Here is a 12,287-nt window from a genome sequence, read left to right as displayed (position 1 = left end):
TCAATTTTGATCGGACTGATTTTAAAAGTTACTGCTCCGTTGTTACAATTTGTCGAGTTACATAGAGGCTAAAACCTAGTATAAAATCCCAAAAATCGATCATGGGAGTAAACAGCTAATGATTTATTTTTGAACATGTATTTCTAAATTGAATAAGAAACTTATTGCAAGTACTAATACGTTGTAAGAGTAGCACAAAACAACAAAATTAAAGCAAGAGTAATACAAAAATACCTTTCGAATGTATTTTAATAGGTTGCGTAAAGAGATGGAAACAAATCAAGACAAACATATATAAACGATGATGCTAATTGGGAGCTAATAAAAGGTATTTTCTTGCATTAAATAAAGGATCATACGATAAACGCAAGGATTAAGTCTATGAAGAAAGAATTGATTTTGAAATAAACCACGGAAACAAAGATAAAACATTAATATAAAGGAAACCCCTCTTGCATGACGTGGTAACGTCGATACATTTAATTGGAAACATATGTAAAATATGGACATTTAAGTATGAATTCAACAAACAAATTTGCACAAATAATTGTAAATTGTGTTTTAGAATGGTTGCATTAAGAGAAAAATTAGATTAGGAAAAAAGGGGTTTCAAGAGACCGTCAAACGACACTCTGAGTTATTAAAATTTAGTACACTAAGTCTAAAGGAATCTGGCTGATGTCAAGTTTCTAGCTAAGAGAGGCACATTGTTTTTGACAGAAGACTGGCAATACACGTAAACATTGTTTGTTGAATATTTTCGAGTAGAAAAATTACACCTAAAATGAGATCAAAATCAATTTATGTGGGATATATTTCTTGCTTACATCGATCTTAAGAACAAGGTGAATTCTCATTCGTACTTTAGGACATAGAGAGAAACGAACCAATACCATACAGACTATTTATCTGACATCATAACTGATTGCTTAAAGGAACCTTGTGATTTGACTATATGCAGCGTAGCAAATTGTAGAAAGGCAATGTTTTCATTGGATTGGACTGAACCCGAATATGGACACTTCCTTGACCTTGTTATCATTATCGGTACAACATTTATGTTCTACAATACTTACAGCAGGGAATGTCTTCTTAGAGAAGATGGTCTAATTGGGCTACATCCTGGTGACATATTAGACCAATGGCTTGAGTTTCTAATCAATGTTTGCCAGTGTATTAATGCTAATAGATAATTGGTACCAACTTGGATGATCAATAGAAGGCAACTAATCATTCTAATGTAGACTTCATTGTGAACCATTACGTAGGAGGAATGGTTTTCAAAGAAAGTCGTATTGAACGTGTGCCTTATAACAAGTACATGGGCCTATTGTTCGCCCCAAAGTTGGTTCGGCAAAAGAAAAGGATATACTAGCGGCTCAGGCAAAGAAAGCATTTCAAGGATTTTTAAATATCATAAACGATTTGGCTGTTTTATTGTAGAAAATGATTTCAACAAATTTGATTCTGTAATAAAAACCAATTTGTCTGCTATGAGTAAGAAATTTAAGGATACGGATTTAGCAGAGATGCTGAAATTATACAATACAACTTATCAAACAGTATTGAGGTGTTCCTAAAACTACCAATAATGCAATTGGAGTTGGGCGCGTAAGATACCCACTGTGTATCTCGTATTGTTGCGATGTAATATATACCGGTTGAAGGTTGTAAGAATGCTTTCAACTCGCTACCCACACCAATGTGTTATGTATATTTGATTTAATTACATATTTATTTCAATTAAATTGTTTGTCAGTTTTACATATTTTTTTCATTGCTTGATATTGTAATGTAAATTTATTCACTAGAGATGATACTTTTTCAGAAATTAGTTTGATCGTGGCTGTTCGTTTTATAAACACCAGGTGTTGATCTAAATCCTGACCTTGTTTCAAAATTTGCAGCAACCACGTAAACAAGTTCTCTTTTTATTTTAAAATGATTGGTTGTTGTCGAGGTGTTGATGGGACTTCGTGTTTAATTTTTTTATATTTTTTATTTCTTAGAGTAAAATGATTGGTTTTAGTCAGGGTCACACTGGGTGTACGTGACTTCAGCAAGTACTAATTTAATTTCTATGAGCTTCGACAACATGATCACGCGATCCCTTGTTTACGTTTTAGAAGACCATATAACCTCTGTTTTGGAAAAATTATTCTCAGTAGAAGCTGGTCTTTACACTGGAAGTTGTATGTTGTGCTGTTTGGAGTTAATTCGAATTACTGGATTGGAATTATTTCAAATTACTTGGATTCAAAAGGATTAATTCTTATTTTTCTTCTGGATAATACGTGAGCTCATGTAAAATTGTTGAACAAGGACAGTTTTTTTTATAAAAATGTATTCAGCTATCTAAAAGCGGTGTGAAAATTATTGTTTATACAAGGAACAGTATAATTCAACACTACAGATTGCAGTATACGTCATCGTCTTTCATCTTGGATTCTTCGTCGGGATTCGAATTTGAAATCAGTAGGACATTTTGTTATTAGGACTACTAAAAAATATCTTGGATTATTCTTTGATTAGTTTAGGATTTGATTCTATAAAACCGTAAGTTCATATTTTGTTTAAAAAATTTTACCGATTTTTTCCAGGGAAATAAATTAATTTATTTTTTTAAAGATTGTTGTTTTTCACTCTTTTTTGTGTTACTGTTTATTCGAGGCTAAACACGCGATATAAGAAATCTTATTTAATCTATGTTACCTAAGTTATATAAGTTGTTTCGCTGGGGTACGTCTGGTTAAATCAAGATGATCGAGACGAAAAACAATATTTATCGCTATATTGGCAAAGAATTAAGGATTTATCATTGCAAAACTTGCAAAGTCATACTGACAATTCACATAAATGTTTTATAGCATGTATAAAACCGAATTAGAACCGGATAAAATACCTCTCATGTGGATTATCATACTTTCTTAGGAAGTTACTTACGAAATGTTGGTGCCAATAACATGGGCTGATAAAAGACACAGGTATTGTATAGCAGGATAGAGAGAAATAATAGGTATTGTGAATTGTGCGGCAGAAATAATATTAATTTGGTAGAAGATGAATTCGATTACTTTTATGTCCAGCTTATGACCATTTAAGAAACAAATACTTTGATAATTTTAACGAATGGCGGATTATCGACTTACAGGTGTTAACAACTGTACATTGTATGCACCGATTATAGGAAAATATATATGTATACTCCTGATGAACACCATATTTAATTTCTTTACACCTAGGCCCACATTATGCTTACTTGTATTGTATTTTGTAATCTGGACCAGTGGCCTAAATTACCCAAAAATATATTATTATTATTATTATTATTATTATTATTATTATTATTATTATTAAATCAAACTTTTAGCTCATGATGGTATCTTGTTAAAATTTTATAACAGATTTTTCTTCAAGCATTAAGTATATTTTGATGTTTACATAATAGTAATGTAATCCTTCATGTTCGTGCTAATTAAGTTATTATTAGAAAGATTTAAGCAATTCTTGCAAAAGTATTTTTCTTTGTGTTGTTTTATTTAGGACAACAATACTGATAAATCATTTGCTACAGAACACCATACATTTGTATGCATCAAACGTAATCATCACGTCAACTTGACATCTTAGCTTTTTCATAACTACAACTAATTTTACTAAATTTTCGTATGCGTTTACATTAACTTCTAGTCAAATTGGTTAATGCTGTCTAATTCAGTATGGGATCTATCAAAACGGTTTACATGCCTGCGAAAGTTATAGTTTGTTACTCTTAACGTCTGGGGAAAATTATATGGCTTAGAATATATATCGTACTTTTGTTCTGGATATTAAAGACAAGCAATTTTGCGTCTCATCCAATGTGGCAAATATGTGCAAGATTTGTTTCCATTTTACTGGCATACATGAAATATAAATATTTTCAATCAAAATTTGAATTTGCATCTTGACATAATTGATGCTCATATTTTCCTGTGTATTTCATTTCTGTCAATGATGTTCAAATCCTTTGCAATGTAATGCCCATGAGTAAAGTCTTTGTTTAAAAATACCATTCACTAAAATTATTATGCCATCTGTTCTCATTACGAATGTAATTGCTCTCTCTAGCTGGACATTTACAAAAACAAAATCTTCTTACTTATTATCTGATTAAAGTATGGTTCTAGAACCGGTCTACATCCGAACTAGACCTATATTTGTTTACAATTAAATGAAACAAGTAATGACGCCTTCTGGTGATATTTAAATCTCTATATTGTTTATTAATGTATCGTTTACCGTTCTAGTTTTTAAGATGGATTAAAGAGGGCTATTATTTTCTTGTTCCATTTTTTTGTATTATAACGCAATTGACTCCGATACACGAACTCGAGTCTCGCTTTATCTAGTTCTTTAGGATACATCTTTATTTTGGAGTGACATCCCGCTATGTTTTATTTTGGAGTGACATCCCGCTATGTTTGTCTGAAGTCTGGCGCTCCAGAATCTGATAGATTTCTGCCCCAACGGGATATCATCGTATTCCTTGCTTCTTCTCTCCATCTGGTCGCCAACTAGATCGTCGACTGGGTCGTCTTCTGGATCGTAATCAGAGTCGTCGACAGGGTTATCTTCTTGATAGCAGTCTGAGTCGTTCAACTGGGATCGCCGACCACATCGCAGTCTGCGTCGTCGTCAGAGTAATGGTCGCGGGTTGTCACTGCCTCCGAATAAACAGATGAATAGGGACGATGTAATAAGAGAAAACAGAAAAGAGATGTTAAGTTACTGTCTGTATCCGGCCAAGGTCATGATAGCAAGATTCCCGTTTTTCTTGAACGGACATTGAAGCTTCTCTACTCAGGTCTTAATTTCCCCTGTTTGGTGAACCTCGGCCAAATGCGCTTGCTTCGGCTAGTGGCACCACATCGCATTATATATATATATATATATATATATATATATATATATATATATATATATATATATATATATCACACAACTGGCGTAATCACGTGACAAAAAGCTGAGCTGCTCGAGTATGTGCTTCAAATCCAGACAACGTTTAAAATCAAGACTAAAATGTTACGGAAGCGAAAATTACTGCCCATGTCTTTTCTCATTAAAGTATTTTAGAATCCAGCACTGACGTTCTTTATAAAATAATTATCCGCAGAATCCGGCGTTTAATCCCTTTATGGTATCATGATTCACTGAATGTAAAATTAGCATAAAATTGACTTGTTGTGCTCGACTGATATTAACAGACCGTAAGTGTGATGTCTGTTTGTAGACATTTATTTCCTATTTGTAATAAAAATGAACAAAAATCTAAATTAGTTCCTTAATATTCTATTAAAGCTATGGAAAGTGACATAATCTTTTCTTTCCACAGCATAGCTTTGAGATTATAGATATTTAGGCAATGGATTCCACCATCACCATTTCACCACAACAGACATATAAAACAAAGTACCCAGCAACATACATACCATTCTGCTTATCATAGATCTTGAGTGATAATGACAACCAATCAAACCCCAGCTACACCTACCTACTCAGCAATATATGTCTAACAGTAATATATCTATCGACCTACATACTTACCTATATATATACTTTCGATTTCACAATGGACAAGTATATATATATATATATATATATATATATATATATATATATATATATATATATATATATATATATATATATATATATATATATATATATATATATATATATAGATCAAACTGACTTACTTAAAAGATATATAATTCAGGATAGAATATAGTTATGCATGTAACAGGATGATCCGGGTTAGCATTAGATTTTAGCGATGACACTGAACACATTTTCGTGAGTGAGAGGTTTATTTATAATGTAACTGAATGATGACTGAATCTGACACCAAAACGACTGCGCATAACACCCAACATTGAATTTTATTGAATGATACGCACCGAGTTAAACATATGACATCAGGAAATGACATCATTAGTAACTGGAACTAACCAGAACATGAAAATTAAACAAGAAATTAAAACAAGAATCAAACTAAGCAATTTTATTTTAAATTAAAGCAAGAATTAAACTTAGGAATTTTATTTTAAAAATTGTGATTGATATTTGTATTTATCACCATGGATGATCAATATTTAGAATGTAAACACAAAAATTAACAATGTTTCGTCTGTCACCAAGGTTATCAAAATATAGAATTTACACAGATATGAATAAGGTCTGTCACCACGGATGATCAAAGTATATAAATTTTTCTTTAAAAAAGATACATAATATTTCATTAACAAGTCGGATATATATGTATTGTGTATTCATTTCTCCTAAAGTGATCCTAAATATTAGATTTTCCACTCATGAAGTGATGCTGAATAATTATTTAACAACGGAAAATGATTAACTCATGGCGTCCTGTTTGATAAACACGAAGTATTTTCGGTTTCACAACGGTAAAGTACCCATCACTCATGGCCGCTCTTCCTGGTCTGCCAAAGGATCCGTCAAGAGTACCCTAACTCACTGCAGATCTGCTGATCAGGAAGCTTGGTCCCTCAACACGAGGAAACCACTATCGGCCTCTGAGCCAACGTCACAATCGACAGCAAATAAACGACTAAACGACACCCAGCAGATTTCTGCGACTTTCTTTCGAAATCAGCTAAACGTATAATGATAAGAGTCATGTAGTTCGTAAGACACGATCGATTCCAAATGTAATGATATACGTTACACTCGCACGTGTATCTGCTTCCTTACATATTAAATCATTTCATCAGAACTACTATGAGATTAACTGTATCCGACAGGAATGATCTCACAGAATTATACGAACTCGAATATTTGCTCACCCTTTAATACATGCACAGTATAAATGAATTTGAGTTGTCCGTTCAGTTATCAAATTGCTAAATTGAAACAGACTATAATCTATTTAATATCATAAACTATACGATATTTCATAGTTCTGTCTGTCAGTAAAATTTAGAATAAGTACTGAACATCAAACATATCAAACAATTCTATCACAAAATATAAAAACACAGACGGTGAAAAGAAAGCAATCTTATAGTTACCATACCTCCACTGCTGAGTATTTCTCTCGTAAAAGTTGTTGGCGAATGTGTTTCTCAACACACAATCAATACCTAGTTTGGTATGGCAATGCCCACTGCAAGAGTCTTTGTCTTACAGGCTTTTTGATTGTTCAGAAAGCCGTTAGTAACGGTTGTTGGTGTATGTCTTTTTGAAAACACAATAAATACCTAGTTTGGTTGGGCAGAGACAGCTGTAATATATTTTGCCCTACAGGTTATTTGTTTCTTCAGGAAGCCACTTATAAAGTGGACATCCTCCTGACAAATCTCTTTGTATTGAGATATATAATATAACTAGACTGATCACACTAGTGAAATCCACGGCCAGAGAGCTTAAGGTGTTTGGTTTTCTCGCTGCAAGCACTGAGCGACTCGAACTCGTTAGCTTAAAGAAAGCAATGACGCAAATAAACCAATTTCAGGTTACACTGTACGCGGTTTCGAAACCCTAGCACATTTTCGTTCAGGCATAAAAGTAGTGAATGGGGGTGATCTAGGGACAATGGGACTTACCATTAAAAACAGAGTCGCGGCCCTCTGGGGACTATGTTAATTTAACATGGGGAAAATTGTCGCGGCCCTCTGGGGACAATGGGAATTTAACATGAGAATACATTTTTGGGCCTGTCTAGGGACAAGGGGAATATAACAAGGGAATATAGTTTGGGCCTGTCTAGGGACAAGGGGGATGGGACAGGGGAGAGGGATATACAACACAGACAATAGAAAACAGACATTTTTAAAAAAGAAAAAAAAGTTAGGCATGAAAGGTAATGTCTTTTCGAGACCTATGAGTGGCCCTGAAAAGGGCCTTTGGGTTTATGTTAACATACCATACTGTTAACCTAGAGGGCACCGCTGAGGTCTCCTTCTTGTCCTTAAACTTTGTCTCACTTCTTGACCATAGATCATCACTCTCTTTAAGCAACCTTGTCTTTTGACGTATATTCTTCTTTTCTACACACAGGTATCCATCCTCTTGACAATGACCAACGACGATCGAACGTACATGGGTAAGTCGGTTCTAAACAGCATGGAAGAGACGAGAGTTGAGGTTGCTACGTCGGTCAACATCTTGGTGACGAGAACAGGTGAAGGAATGCAGCGAACGGTGGTTATTTATAGGGATAGGGAGGATTGAAACGGATTGAGTTCATTGACCAATCCAAACACGCGTTACAAAATTCAATCACCCTTTGTCCAATCGGAAGAGAGCAGTCCGTGACGTCACATTCCCTATATAGAGCCACTAGCGTTTGTGCGCCGTCAATCCATGCGACACAGTGAGCATCAACATGGCGCAAATTCAGAAGACCATGAATTGGGGTGCACCGACCGTCGAGACTACACAAAGGAACCCGGACTTACTTCCAGAAGAGGTGAATTGGGATTTTGTGGTTTTACTTTCACAAGAATTTGTTCCAGAACCAGTACCTTCGCCACCTTCTCCTTCTTTACCACAGGTGGAGAATTTTAAACAGAGACAGAAAGAAGAATTGGAGAAATTTATACAAAAGCAAAAGGAAGCAGAACAAGCTTTTCTCCTACAGCAACAGCAACAAGAAGAAGAGGCAAGAAAGAAAAAAGAAGAAGAAGAAGCAAAGAAACAAGAGGGTGAAAGTCAAACCGTCACGGTACTGTTAGACATTTTAGCGGAGTTAAGAAGTCTGAAGCAAATGTATCAGACTTCTTTATTACGACCGAAGAGAAAAAGGCCTTCCCAAGCTAAACAATCCAACCCTGTGACAATACCTACTCTACCATCCTTAGTGATTTCTACCAAATCATCATCATCGACAGTACGCAGTCCAGAAGTAGGCCTTGGCCGTGGCAAAGGCTTAAGGCAGTTAAAGTTGATTGCTTCCTAAGTTTTGTTGTTTAAAACCCACCAAGACCCAAAGGCCCTTTTTAGGGCCACCCATGTCTCTCGAAAAGAGATAGCATTTCAATTGCCAACATCAATTAAAACTCAAAACCGTTTTTTACCCCTAGTGTTCGTGTGATTAATGGAGTGCATGAGTGTAGATTCTTATTCTAAAATTCAAAACCAAAAGAAACTTACTTTTTAAAGACTGTCTATTCTGGTACAAATTTATCAATCCAATTCACAACACAACATAGCATTTTAAAAAGTTCATCGGCTTCTTCTTTTGTCTGTCTTCACTCTCTCTCTTTTTTTAAAGGTCTATCACTTTCACTGCTTTTTCCTCCTCTTCCTCTTTACTTTCTTCCCTTCTTCTTTTTTCTCATGTTTCTGTTTCTTCACCTGTCTTCTATCTTCCTCTTCTTCCTCTCCATAACTCCCCTCTTCTTCTTCTTCTTGCTCCTGTTGTTTCTTATCGCAATCTGGAGACCAGTGTCCTTTTTCTTGACAATGATAACAGGTACTTTTGTCTTATTTAACCCCTGTTTTGTTTTTATGACGGTCTGGACACTTTGAACACCAATGCCCTTTCTTCTGACAGATATAGCAAGTATCTTGACTTTTATCTCGATAGGAGGGTGAGTAGTCACCCGGCTGGTCTGAAGAAAATATTCGGATGACCCCTCGCAAAGCTCTGATAAAAAGTTCGATCTGTGTAGTCTCGTCCATCGTTGTGCTCGGTTTCAGAGTGAAATGAATAGTGGAAGGACAAGACACACACCCTTTATATACGCTGGTCTGTCATGGCTATAAAGTAACCCATGGTGTTTAAACTTTAGTCATTTGACTTTTTGCAGTCAAGATGAAACGATTCAATCCAATCGAGAAGAAAGGAGAAGAAGAAAGTAAGAGACAGAAACGTGATCTATCGCCTCGTACCATGGATGAAGTCTTAGCACAAATTCATGCCAGTGATTTTGAAGAGGACATGAGTGAACCAGAATCCAAACCCAGAGAGTATTCACCTAGCCCAAGTTCACCACCCTTAGTCAACCCTGAAAAGTACTATTCCATTCGAGAGAAAAGCGTCCCTCTAGAAAATTTAGAACCACGGTTTACAAATACAGGGTGAAGTTTAAAGATTTCAAGTCCGAATTACAGTTAGAGAAAGCAGAAGGGTTCATCACCGAGATATGGGATTCTTTGCTCACCGAACTCAAACACCAATGTCAACCCAAAGAATACTATCGCTTCAGACTTTCCATACAACACGACGGCTTGAAATCCCCTGTTTGGATCGAGTTTAGCAGCCCCGCAGAATTGACCGCTTCCAAAGTCATGGACAAGATTCAACACGCGCAACAATCTAATGACCAGTTTGACATCACCGATGGAAAAAGCCACACTAGACATGACCCACGTCTCTCCTCCTCAAGGGACCGGACAACGCAAAAAGGTCTTATTGATGAACGGTATTCACAGCACCAAAACAAGCCTCGTCCAAATTCATAATTCTCAAGACCAGATGTGTTTAGCCAGGGCTATTGTGGTGAGACGAACCTATGCCAACAAGAATGACACGACAGAATGGAAAAGGGTCTGGGAGAACATTCGAAAATCGAACCAAGCCAAACAACGAAATGAAGCAGAACTCCTGTTACAACAAGCCGGCCTGTCCACAAACACACCCTGTGGCATTCCTGAAATGCAAAAATTGCAAGATGTCCTAGCTCAACGCTACACTTTGAAAGTGTACCCTCAAGAAGTGCGCGGGCCTCTGTTGTTTCGAGGGATAGACTTTAAAGATGGAAAATACATTCACCTCTATCATCACGATGAACATTTCGATACCATTACCAGTATCACCGCATTCCTGTGATACAGTTATTACTGTGAGAAATGTGGCTATGGCTATAACAATCGAGAGCAACACAAACATTGCGGATCAAAATGCTCAGGATGTTTGACCTCTCAACCCTGTCTGGACGAAGGACAAGAAAGAGTACATTGTCCTGCTTGTCTGCGCACGTTTGTCAGCCCTGCCTGTTACCATCAGCATCTCAAGACACAAGGTTCACACAATACATGTGCTTGTCAACTGCTGAGATTGTGCCCCACGTGTGGACAAGGCATACGTACCAATAGTGCCAAGGCACACGTATGTTCAGGAAAGAAACAATGTCACATTTGTCACCAAATCGTGGACTTGGAACACCAATGCTACATGCAAAAATACCAACCCCAACAAGAGAAAGATGATGGTCACAAGAAGAAGAAGAAGGGCAATTTCATCTTTTTCGATTTTGAATGCATGCAAGAGACCGGTATTCACATTCCTAATTTCTACGTGGCTCATCGAACGTGCGAGAAGTGCGAGAAGACCCCATCGACATGACGTGGAGCCAAGAGGACATCGAACGTTACGGAGATTGTCATCGTCATGCCACGGTGATGGCTCACAATTTCTCGGGATACGATAGACAGTTTCTTTTGAGGTACTATACGGAACATGGAACCGAACGTCCTAAAGTCACTTTGAACGGAGCCAAAATCATTTTCATGCAAGTGGGACAAGTACAGTTTAAAGATTCGATGAGTTACTTGGCCATGCCTTTGAGTCGAATGCCTAAAACGTTTGGAATGACAGAAATGACTAAAGGGTACTTTCCACACTTTTTCAATACCGAAGCCAATCAACATGCCTTTCTACCCCATTTGCCTGAGGCTTACTATTACGATCCTGACAATATGCGTACTGAACAACGAGAAGCTTTCTACGCTTAGTACCAGACCCATGCCTCGGACCCTTTTGACTTTCAGGAAGAAATGTTAAAGTATTGTCGTTCCGACGTGGACATTTTACGACGTTGCTGTGGAAAATTTCGAGAACTGTTCATGGAACACGGAGGGGTCGATCCTTTGGAAGAAGCTTGCACCATTGCCAAAGCATGTTCCTTAGTGTACCGACAACGATTCATGCCTGAAAACACCGTGGCTGTCATCAGTCCTCAAACGACCAACTATGTCAAACGTCAATACTCGGTCAAAGCCCTACGCTGGTTACATTACTTGTGCAACAAGGAGGACAAATGGATTCAGCATGCCCGCAAGGAGGGGGCGAAAAGACCATCGGAACGTATTCGGTGGATGCAGCGCTGGGACTTAGAAAACCCCAAGATTGTGTACGAGTTTAACGGCTGCTTATTTCACGGATGTCCCATCTGTTACCCTGACCGTAACACTAAAAATCAGTTTTTACAACGAACCATGGAAGACTTGTACCAGGACACTTGTCAGCGACGCTTGAAGTTAGAACAGCAAGGATACCA

The sequence above is a fragment of the Sinohyriopsis cumingii genome, unplaced genomic scaffold, assembly GCF_028554795.1.
Source record: "Sinohyriopsis cumingii isolate HCF-2022 unplaced genomic scaffold, ASM2855479v2 utg000198l, whole genome shotgun sequence".
In the NCBI taxonomy this organism is placed as follows: Eukaryota; Metazoa; Mollusca; class Bivalvia; order Unionida; family Unionidae; genus Sinohyriopsis; species Sinohyriopsis cumingii.
The sequence above is the reverse complement of the archived record's forward strand: the minus strand, read 5'-3'. Positions refer to the sequence as shown.